The following is a 12176-nucleotide window of genomic DNA, read 5'->3' on the forward strand; positions in this document are numbered from 1 at the left end:
TTACCTCGGACCAGTTCAGGTAACGCCTATATCTTAACCATCCTGTGTCCTACTACCAGATTCCCAATAGCAGTTCCAGTAAAGAACATTACGGCTGCTACGGTTGTGAAACACTTATTGAAGATCTTCACCCAGTATGGATTTCCCAGGGAGGTTCAGAGCGACTGTGGCACCAACTTCACCAGTGATCTCTTCAAGAGGACACTGGAGGAGTTCAACATCAAACAGGTATTGTCCAGCCCCTATCATCCTGCTTCACAGGGTACTCTTGAGCGTAGTCATCAGACTATTAAAGCACTCCTGAAGAAGTTTTGTAATGAAACCTCTAAGGATTGGGATAAGCAAATTGACCTAATATTATGTATCTATAGAAGTCTTCCCAATGAGTCCCTAGGAGTATCTCCTTATGAGATGCTTTACGGACGTAAGTGCCGTACTCCCCTCAAGGCTTTCAAAGACTACGTGATGCCACCTTCAGTGAGCATCAGAATGTGCCCCAGTTTCTTCAAAACCTACAACACATTCTAGGGAGAATCCACAGTTTTGCCCAAGATAATCTATTGAAAGCACAGGAGAGAATGAAGACTCATTACGACCAGACCAGCAAAGTAAGAAAATTTAAGCCGGGAGACTTCGTACTTGCTTATTTTCCTATCCCAGGTTCTCCTTTACAAAACAGGTTTTCAGGACCCTACCGCATCAAGGAGTGCAGAAACAACCATAACTACGTTCTAGAGACTCCAGATAGGCGGCGGAAGACCCAGCTGTGCCACATCAACCTCCTGAAGCTATATAACGGTACTCCTCCCACTGTCTTGACATTATACTCTTCCTTTAAAGAGCCATACATCCACAGTGCCTGCAGTGCAGTGCCTTCCCTGCTTCTCCTCCCGAAAGCACTGACACTGAGTCAGCGCTTTCAAATTCAGAAATCCTTACTGATCTTCCCAACCATATTCAGGACCATAATAGTGCTCCTTTGCCATATTCTAATTCCACTCTCACCTCGTCAGATATCACCAAGCCCTTCATCCTCCATGTCGCTGCTAGTGGTACCGGCATCGGGGGTGACCTAGTACAACAACGAGGCGAGGAGAATACACCTGTCAGCGACCACAGGTACAAGGAACTACGGAACAATTGGCAAGGAGCTACTCTTCATCATCCTGGATCTACAGCACTTTGCTCCATACCTGAAAAGTGCTCGGTCTACCATCAACACGGAACACAACACCCTACACTTCCTGCAGCAAGCCCACTTCTACACTCAACGTCTTCTACGATGGGCTTGATAACTGCAGAAATTCAACCTGGAGATCCGCTATACCAGGGGTCTAACAACATCATAGCCGACTCCCTCTCCAGAGTTTATGAAGTAGAAGAGACTCCACCTATTACTCCACCACATGACGACATACTTCTTCCAGAACCGCAGGCTTCGGGGGAGAGTTGTGACGATAATCTCTTTCAAGAGAGATTGAACCTGCTCTTCCCTACAAAGTACGTAACTATACAAGATAATATAGAAGATACGTCCACCAAATATCTCCAAAACGTTTTGCCCAGAGAGCAAAACGTATCCAGCACACCGGCACACCTGCTACCCGCCACCGTAACCAGCAAACTGCTCGTCCTTAGCCTGCCTGTCGCTGATTGGCTGCTGTCCCGTCGCACCTGCCCTCCGCCCTCCGCCACAAGTTGATGTCTGGGCTGCAGTGCTTCAGTATTGTCAGAATATCTCAGTGCTCCTTGCAGTTGACATCTCTCGCTGGTAGACTAAGCCTTGGCTTTCGTGTACTAAGGGAGGTGGCAGCTCGAAGCCAGTATTCCAGCTCCATTCATATTTATTTTGCTATCACTGTAACTCACTTGTCTTAACGTAACTTTTCATTTGCCAGTGATTATTCATATTATTTTGTTTGTTGACTTGTCTTTTATATTTTATGTGCATAATTTTATTCATGTCTTGTTTTTCTAATGTAATTAAAATTTCATTGTTAATTTACTTGTGTTTTGTGTGTCTTCCCATTACCTTACCACAGACGAAAGTTCCAGCTTTTCTCTATTTTTTCTATAATATGACGAGGCCCTGCCCCTAGCTTTTGAAACAGCCGAACACCAACGCTTTACCATCACAATATAAATATACAAATATATATATATATATATATATATATATATATATATATATATATATATATATATATATATATATATATATATATATATATATATATATATATATATATATATATATATATCTATATATATATCTATATATATATATATATATATATATATATATATATATATATATATATATATCTATATATATATATATATATATATATATATATATATATATATATATATATATATATATATATATATATATATATATATATGTCGTACCTAGTAGCCAGAACGCACTTCTCAGCCTACTATGCACGGCCCGATTTGCCTAATAAGCCAAGTTTTCATGAATTATTTATTTTTCGACTACCTAACCTACCTAACCTAACGTTTTAGGCTACCTAACCTAACCTAACCTATAAAGATAGGTTAGGTTAGGTTAGGTAGGGTTGGTTAGGTTCGGTCATATATCTACGTTAATTTTAACTCCAATAAAAAAAAATTGACCTCATACATAATGAAATGGGAAGCTTTATTATTTCATAAGAAAAAATTAGAGAAAATATATTAATTCAGGAAAACTTGGCTTATTAGGCAAATCGGGCATTGCATAGTAGGCTGAGAAGTGCATTCTGGCTACTACGTACGACATATATATATATATATATATATATATATATATATATATATATATATATATATATATATATATATATATATATATATATATATATGTATATATATATATATATATATATATATATATATATATATATATATATATATATATATACATATATATATATATATATATATATATATATATATATATATATATATATATATATATATATGTATATATATATATATATATATATATATATATATATATATATATATATATATGTATATATATATATATATATATATATATATATATATATATATATATATATATATATATATATATATATATATATAACTGAAAACTCACACCCCAGAAGTGACTCGAACCCATATTGCCAGGAGCAACGCAACTGGTATGTACAGGGACGCCTTAATCCGCTTGACCATCACGACCGGACATAAGGAAGTGATAGACGAAGCTATTTGAACCACTTCCCCGCCGGCACTCGGATGGTAATCTTGGGCATAGCATCTTATCAAATCACCGCATTCTTTGGGGCACACGTGAGGAACACAAATGCAAACAAGCCAGAATGGTCCCCAGGACTATATACAACTGAAAACTCACACCCCAGAAGTGACTCGAACCCATACTGCCAGGAGCAACGCAACTGGTATGTACAGGGACGCCTTAATCCGCTTGACCATCACGACCGGACATAAGGAAGTGATAGCCGAAGCTATTTGAACCACTTCCCCGCCGGCACTCGGATGGTAATCTTGGGCATAGCATTTTATCAAATCACCTCAATCTTTGGGGCACATGAGAGGAACACAAATGCAAACAAGCCTGAATGATCCCCAGGACTATATACAACTGAAAACTCACACCCCAGAAGTGACTGGCTTGTTTGCATTTGTGTTCCTCACATGTGCCCCAAAGAATGAGGTGATTTGATAAAATGCTATGCCCAAGATTACCATCCTAGTGCCGGCGGGGAAGTGGTTCAAATAGCTTCGGCTATCATTTTCTTATGTCCGGTCGTGATGGTCAAGCGGATTAAGGCGTCCCTGTACATACCAGTTGCGTTGCTCCTGGCAGTATGGGTTCGAGTCACTTCTGGGGTGTGAGTTTTCAGTTGTATATAGTCCTGGGGACCATTCAGGCTTGTTTGCATTTGTGTTCCTCACGTGTGCCCCAAAGAATGAGGTGATTTGATAAAATGCTATGCCCAAGATTACCATCCGAGTGCCGGCGGGGAAGTGGTTCAAATAGCTTTGGCTATCACTTCCTAATGTCCGGTCGTGATGGTCAAGCGGATTAAGGCGTCCCTGTACATACCAGTTGCGTTGCTCCTGGCAGTATGGGTTCGAGTCACTTCTGGGGTGTGAGTTTTCAGTTGTATATAGTCCTGGGGACCATTCAGGCTTGTTTGCATATATATATATATATATATATATATATATATATATATATATATATATATATATATATATATATATATATTTATATTTATATTTAGGGGTACCACCACTGGTTTAATTAAAGGGACCCACATCCTCGAAGGAGAAAATAAATAGTGTTCAGAGAAGACCTTGTGGATTCTCACTGAATACTTTAATCTTTTCCTCTCCTACCACCCCTATTATTTTTTTTTATTTCATTTTATTGCAATGCTACAGTTTACAGAAAACACACACTTATATAACAATATACCAATCAGTGTTCGAAGACCACGTCCAGCTCCTCGGGGGTCGGGTGCGTACCCAAGATACAGCACGCATTTCCCCTCTGAACAGCGACACTGAGGCGCTGGAACATAAAACTGGCCGCTCTTGGGTCTCTAGTCTTCCCAATGAGTTCCTCGCCCAGCTCCTTCAGGAACTTAAGTGCACATTTACCCCAGGCGCCCAGAGTCTCAGAGCCTATTGGCACGAACCTGTAACAACGTTCTAAGTCCCTGTACTTGTTAGTTTTCTGGGTCTCCCTGAAGGTGGCCGCCCCGCCTCCCTCAGCTGCGCTGTAAGGTAGATTGGTATCAGCCAATGTGGATGCATACGTGTAGTCCCACACGACCTCTTTACCTTCCCTCCACGGCTGCAGGGTGACTCCATCTGGGCGTTTTTGACTGTTGTCAGGTCTGCACAACTGAGGTTCCCTTTGTGCTGGGCACCCAGTTGAAGCCAAACTTCTCTTGATGATGTCATTGACTGCTTCATGTCTGGCAATCTTTCCCTGTGTCTTACGACAGATGAGACCATGGCTGCCGTATTGGTCTGCCCGTGCATGGCCGCAAATACACCGGTGCTCGGTGGAGATAGGGGCGGCAAGGCGCAGAGCAACACCAATACTTAGGGTCCGATGGTCCAGGCGGGTACCCAAGGCGGAATTAGGGACTGCCAACAGGAAGTCCCCGGCATGGGGCGCTTGCACAGCTAGAAGACGCGCTTTGTCCTTCCTGGAAGCTGCCTCCAGCAATGATGTGGCGATGTTCTCCACTATGGGGCTATCCCATTTGGACTGTTTGCAGTCATTTGGAAAAGTCGGTCGAGGATGAGAGTTGACGAGAGTGTCCCACTGACCGGCTCCTTCCGCGAATTTGGGATCATGAATCCCAATGGAGTCTCTTAGGTGTTCCGGTAGTATTTCCTTAACTAATTCACCTGTTGCACTGGTCGAGGATAAAAATGCTGGCAATGCTAACTGTGTCGCCTTGCGAATACCTATTCCCCTGAGTCTAACTGGGAGCGTTGCTTGGTCCCATTGGTCATCTTGCAGGGAGAGGTTCAACACTTTCACGGTTATTGACCTTAGGAGTGTGTCATATTCTGTTAATTTTGGGCTGTCGAAGGAGGGAGCACACCTTAGGAAATAGGTCAGTCTGGGCAAAGCCAGGCACCTTGTGAAAAGGTACAAAGCATCGTGGGCGTCCAAAGCCCCTATTCTTCCCTCCATCCTCCTCAGGTCGTTCAGCTTTTCTTCGAGGACTACCTCAATAGCGCTCGAGCCCAGAGGTGCCCCTAGCAGCACACTGTCAGTGGGAGCGATCACTTGGGCTCCTGGCAATATGGTTCACACTGCATCTATGGTTGGTTGGCTAGATGAGATGATTTCACACTTTAATGGGTTTAGGGTGAGTCCTAACTCCTCTCCCTTAGATTTCACCAGCTGTAGATCTTCTAGCAGGGACTCCTGTGTCCCTGCCAGGGTGCCATCGTCCAGGAACCAGATGTTGAGTTCGCTGGTCAACCTGCTTGTGACCTCTTTAACAGCCATGCAAAAAAGAAAAGGGGCAAGTTGGTCTCCCTGCTGGACACCTTCTGCAGAAACAACTTCATGTTCCCCAAACAGCAGCGTCGATTCCCTACTGTACCCTGCTGAGACGAAGGGGAGTAGAGAAGGAAAGCTTGTTCGAACTGCTTCCAGTACCACATCCCTTTTTACCTGGTTGAAGGCATTTTTAAAGTCTAATTTAATTAATGCCTTATTTTCTGGGAGGTGCTTGATATAGGCTCGTGCTGCATGAGCTGCTGCTTCACAGCCATGGGGGACACCAAAACCTAGTTGATGGGGTCGAAGCATCGTCGCAGAGTCTATGCTAATTTTTCTGACAGCTGCCCTAGCAACAAGGCGCCGAAGTGTGTTACCCACAGCAATGGGTCTGACTCCACCATCTTTCTTCTTGAGGGCACAAAGGGATGCTCCAAAGAAAAAGGGTTTAATTGTATCTGGGATCAACCCAGAGAGGCAGTCGTTGACAAACTTCGTGATCTCTGACAAGAGTGTCTCGGCAACTTCTCCGAGAACTGGGTTTACCATCTCCTTGAGGTGCTGAGGTCTTACTCCAGTGAATCCCCCTGCCGAGCCAGGCGGATATGACATGATGGCTTTGTATACCTCTGACGCTTGGAGGAATAGAGGTCCCATGTCTGGGACATTTGTGTCCTGAGCAGTGGGTTCCCATGGTACTCTAGGAGGGTGCTTCTCTCTCAGCAAGTTGGCGGTAGCGGTATTTCTAGGGGCGATTGTGTCTTCGCTGGTAAGTAACCTAATTGCCCCTACTGTGTTGCCCTCTTCAATTTTTTTGGTCACTTGTGTTCCTAGTTTAAAATTGTCATTGGAACTCTTGGGTATATATATATATATATATATATATATATATATATATATATATATATATATATATATATATATATATATATATATATATATATATATATATAAATATATATATATATATATATATATATATATATATGTATGCCACAACTCTCCTAAACACGAGAGTGAAGTATACAACTTTAGAAGACTTTCCCACCAGGAGACTCGAACCCTAGCCAGCACAGAAGCCTTCCAGCAACTGGCATAACAGGTACGCCTTAACCCGCTCCACCACCTGCTCAGACCCTTAAAAGAGATGGTAATTTCGGAGTATTTATATACCCCAAAGATCACCACCTCCCAAGAGCACTAGAGCAAGTGAGGGGTCATTTATACGTTTATTTCATCAAGTCCCTGTTAATATGAGAGAACACTGTGTCTATGCTTAAGGCACAACTCTCCTAAACACGAGAGTGAAGTATACAACTTTAGAACACTTTCCCACCAGGAGACTCGAACCCTAGCCAGCACAGAAGCCTTCCAGCAACTGGCATAACAGGTACGCCTTAACCAGCTCCACCACCTGCTCAGACCCTTAAAAGAGATGGTAATTTCGGAGTATTTATATACCCCAAAGATCACCACCTCCCAAGAGCACTAGAGCAAGTGAGGGGTCATTTATACGTTTATTTCATCAAGTCCCTGTTAATATGGGAGAACACTGTGTCTATGCTTAAGGCACAACTCTCCTAAACACGAGAGTGAAGTATACAACTTTAGAACACTTTCCCACCAGGAGACTCGAACCCTAGCCAGCACAGAAGCCTTCCAGCAACTGGCATAACAAGGTACGCCTTAGCCCGCTCCACCACCTGCTCAGACCCTTAAAAGAGATGGTAATTTCGGAGTATTTATATACCCCAAAGATCACCACCTCCCAAGAGCACTAGAGCAAGTGAGGGGTCATTTATACGTTTATTTCATCAAGTCCCTGTTAATATGGGAGAACACTGTGTCTATGCTTAAGGCACAACTTTCCTAAACACGAGAGTGAAGTATACAACTTTAGAACACTTTCCCACCAGGAGACTCGAACCCTAGCCAGCACAGAAGCCTTCCAGCAACTGGCATAACAGGTACGCCTTAACCCGCTCCACCGCCTGCTCAGACCCTTAAAAGAGATGGTAATTTCGGAGTATTTATATACCCCAAAGATCACCACCTCCCAAGAGCACTAGAGCAAGTGAGGGGTCATTTATACGTTTATTTCATCAAGTCCCTGTTAATATGGGAGAACACTGTGTCTATGCTTAAGGCACAACTCTCCTAAACACGAGAGTGAAGTATACAACTTTAGAACACTTTCCCACCAGGAGACTCGAACCCTAGCCAGCACAGAAGCCTTCCAGCAACTGGCATAACAGGTACGCCTTAACCCGCTCCACCACCTGCTCAGACCCTTAAAAGAGATGGTAATTTCGGAGTATTTATATACCCCAAAGATCACCACCTCCCAAGAGCACTAGAGCAAGTGAGGGGTCATTTATACGTTTATTTCATCAAGTCCCTGTTAATATGGGAGAACACTGTGTCTATGCTTAAGGCACAACTCTCCTAAACACGAGAGTGAAGTATACAACTTTAGAACACTTTCCCACCAGGAGACTCGAACCCTAGCCAGCACAGAAGCCTTCCAGCAACTGGCATAACAGGTACGCCTTAACCCGCTCCACCACCTGCTCAGACCCTTAAAAGAGATGGTAATTTCGGAGTATTTATATACCCCAAAGATCACCACCTCCCAAGAGCACTAGAGCAAGTGAGGGGTCATTTATACGTTTATTTCATCAAGTCCCTGTTAATATGGGAGAACACTGTGTCTATGCTTAAGGCACAACTCTCCTAAACACGAGAGTGAAGTATACACCTTTAGAACACTTTCCCACCAGGAGACTCGAACCCTAGCCAGCACAGAAGCCTTCCAGCAACTGGCATAACAGGTACGCCTTAGCCCGCTCCACCACCTGCTCAGACCCTTAAAAGACATGGTAATTTCGGAGTATTTATATACCCCAAAGATCACCACCTCCCAAGAGCACTAGAGCAAGTGAGGGGTCATTTATACGTTTATTTCATCAAGTCTCTGTTAATATGGGAGAACACTGTGTCTCCCATATTAAAGGAGGAAAGAATCGAGGCAACTACAGAAGCACCATACTGTCCCCCGAGCTCAAAGCGGCAGCAAAAAGCCTTCGTGAGAACAAGGAGATAGTTGTCAGGAGAGGTGACAAGTCGCCAATATATGTCATTCTTAAAAAAGACGAATATCTGGCGAAAATGAACATCATACTCTCTGACCAAACTAAGTTCCAAAGGGTAACGAAGGACACTACAGCCGAATTAAAAGCAAAGGTCAACAAACTGATCGAAACTGTGAACGCCAAGAAATCCGGACTCCACCTGCCAAAGATCATTGGGGAATATAAACCTGGATATGCGTATGGAAATGTCAAGACACACAAGCCTGGAAACCCACTTCGGCCAATCATTAGCCAGATACCCACACCCACATACAGACTGGCGAAGCGACTCAACGGCCTGCTGACTCCTTATGTTCCTTGCGCCTTCAGCCTGAAGTCTCCAAAGGAATTTGTTGACTTACTGCGGGGCACACGGGCCACAGGGATAAGAGCCTCGTTGGACGTAGAATCGCTGTTTACCAACGTACCTGTGGACGAGACAATCGGGATGATAGCCGACTAGAGTGTATCGTGATCCAGCCTGTACTCCTCTTGACATACCAGAAAATATTCTGAGGAAACTACTCCAAGCTTGTACTAAAGAGGCACCCTTCTTGAGCCCGGATGGGCACATGTATAAGCAAGTAGATGGGGTCGCCATGGGTTCTCCCCTAGGTGTCCTGTTTGCAAACTTCTACATGGGTACCATCGAGCCAAAAGTCTTAGTCAACATGAACTTGAAACCGGCCATATACTGCAGGTATGTTGACGACATTTTTACACAGGTACCTGATGTCAGACATCTGCAGGAGCTGAAGGAGGCATTTGAGCAGAGTTCCGTGCTGCGTTTCACTTACGAGATGGAAAAGGATGGGAAGCTGCCCTTTCTAGATGTAACAGTCATGGAAAAGAGCGGAGGTTTCCACACTGCAGTCTACACTAAGGAAACGAACATAGGAATGTGCCTAAATGCCAACAGCGACTGCCCAGACAGGTACAAGAGGAGTGTTGTTAACGCATATGTCGACCGTGCTCTCAGCCACAGCTCAGAATGGAAGCAAGTCGACGAAGAACTCTGTAGAGTAAGGCAGGTCCTAGTCAACAACGGCTTCTCCAATGGTTTCGTCGAAGACATCATAAGAAGGAAAGTGAAACGCCATGCAACCTCTGAAGAGACAACTAACACAACACCTATACCCCCTATTAGACTATTTTACAGGAACTTCTTTTCCACAGCTCATAAAACGGAGGAAAGGGTCCTGAAAGATATTGTTAATAGAAACGTTATCCCTACAGACAAAAATCAGAGGATACAACTGACGATTTACTATAAAACCAGAAAAACGGCCAGCCTACTCATGAGAAACTCTCCAGACACAAAACAGAACGCTTTAAAAGAGACTAACGTCGTCTATGCCTTCAAATGCCCTCTTGGGGACTGTAAGCTCCAAAAAACCCAGTATATAGGCAAGACAACAACATCTCTTTCTAGGCGTTTAATGATGCATAAGCAACAGGGCTCCATTAAGGAACATATAATCTCTTCCCACAACCAAACCATCGCCAGAGAAATCCTAGTAAACAACACAGAAATCATCGATAGATACAGCGATAGCAGGCGGCTTGACGTTTGCGAGGCACTACACATCAAGAAGTCAACACCAGCAATCAACAGCCTTTTAATGCACAACTATATTCTACCCACCTCAAGACTCCGCTCCAATATAGAAGCATCAAGAAATATGGACCAATAGGCTTTCTACAAACACTTCTATTCAATACCCATTGTTTCGTGTTCTGTCTTATGTTGATGAAATTAATACCCTATTAATGCCACCTCTTGTTCTGTCTTGTGTTGATGAAATTAATACCCTATTAATGCCACCTCACCCCATCCACCTCACTCAAATGTAGATATAAAATCGGAGATGCGTAAGTTCTATTCAGTTGTGTATTTGTAAACTAAAGTCTTTGAAAATGTAATAAGTTTTACGAAACGCGCTCGTGTCGCGTCAGACTAGAAATAATAATGAATTTTGGAGAATTGATTTTTGATTTACCTCCAACAGTGAAAAGAAATGTACGAAAGATTGAGAAAATTCGTGTTTGAATTATTAATCTTACTTTTTCGGTCATATTTAATAATATATATATATATATATATATATATATATATATATATATATATATATATATATATATATATATATATATATATATATATATATATATATATATATATATATATATATATATATATATGTATATATATATATATATATATATATATATATATATATATATATATATATATATATATATATATATATATATATATATATATATAACCCTCAGAATATGGGGGTTATATATGTAAAACTATCGAAATAAATAAATTAACGTAAGTAAATAATCACTATATAAGTTTGATAAATTAATAAATTGTAAATAAATAAATAAATCCCACGCGTCAGTTTTCCTCACAGTTCCAACTTCACATCCATAGTGAATGATATGCATTCTACTAGACATAAATACACAGCAAAATTCGCTGAGAAACAAAGGTGAAAAAAAAACATTGGTTGATAGCTTCTCCTACAAAGGGACATAAGAAATATTGGCATTGGGCAATATATTTATAAAATATATAATAATATACGTAATAATAACATACTTATTATTATGTGTGAAATTTGTCCCTCCAGGTGGCACTTAGCAGCGACACCAACTGCACGTCCACTGTGTCGACCCTCCTTACTACTACTCTGCTCTGTGCGCCCGAAACGTGCTTGCACCTTTTTATCCCTACATTATCCCTCAGCTCCAGTAAATAGGAGATGTTATCGTTATCATTAGTAATCGCAGCACACAGATATATTATCACAAAAAATCATATAAAATCCATTTCTTTACATATTGGGATGATATTTTCACGACGCTGATGCCAAATGACGCGAGATTTGTTTAACATATTTCAACATTTATTTTATTTTGGACGAATATTTTTGGGATCTGACCCATTCGTCTAAATAGATTAGTGTAAATAAACCTACAAATCCTTTGGAACATCTTGA

At 41.7% G+C, this 12176-nt stretch overlaps 1 protein-coding gene across 1 annotated transcript in view; it reads right to left on the bottom strand.

The window, feature by feature from the left end:
- LOC123754194 (sulfotransferase 1A1) overlaps positions 1-12176 on the bottom strand; it is a 124224-nt gene that overhangs the window by 53229 nt on the left and 58819 nt on the right. The gene's annotated exons all lie outside the window — the stretch shown is intronic.

This window comes from Procambarus clarkii, chromosome 6 (assembly GCF_040958095.1).
Source record: "Procambarus clarkii isolate CNS0578487 chromosome 6, FALCON_Pclarkii_2.0, whole genome shotgun sequence".
Taxonomy (NCBI): Eukaryota; Metazoa; Arthropoda; class Malacostraca; order Decapoda; family Cambaridae; genus Procambarus; species Procambarus clarkii.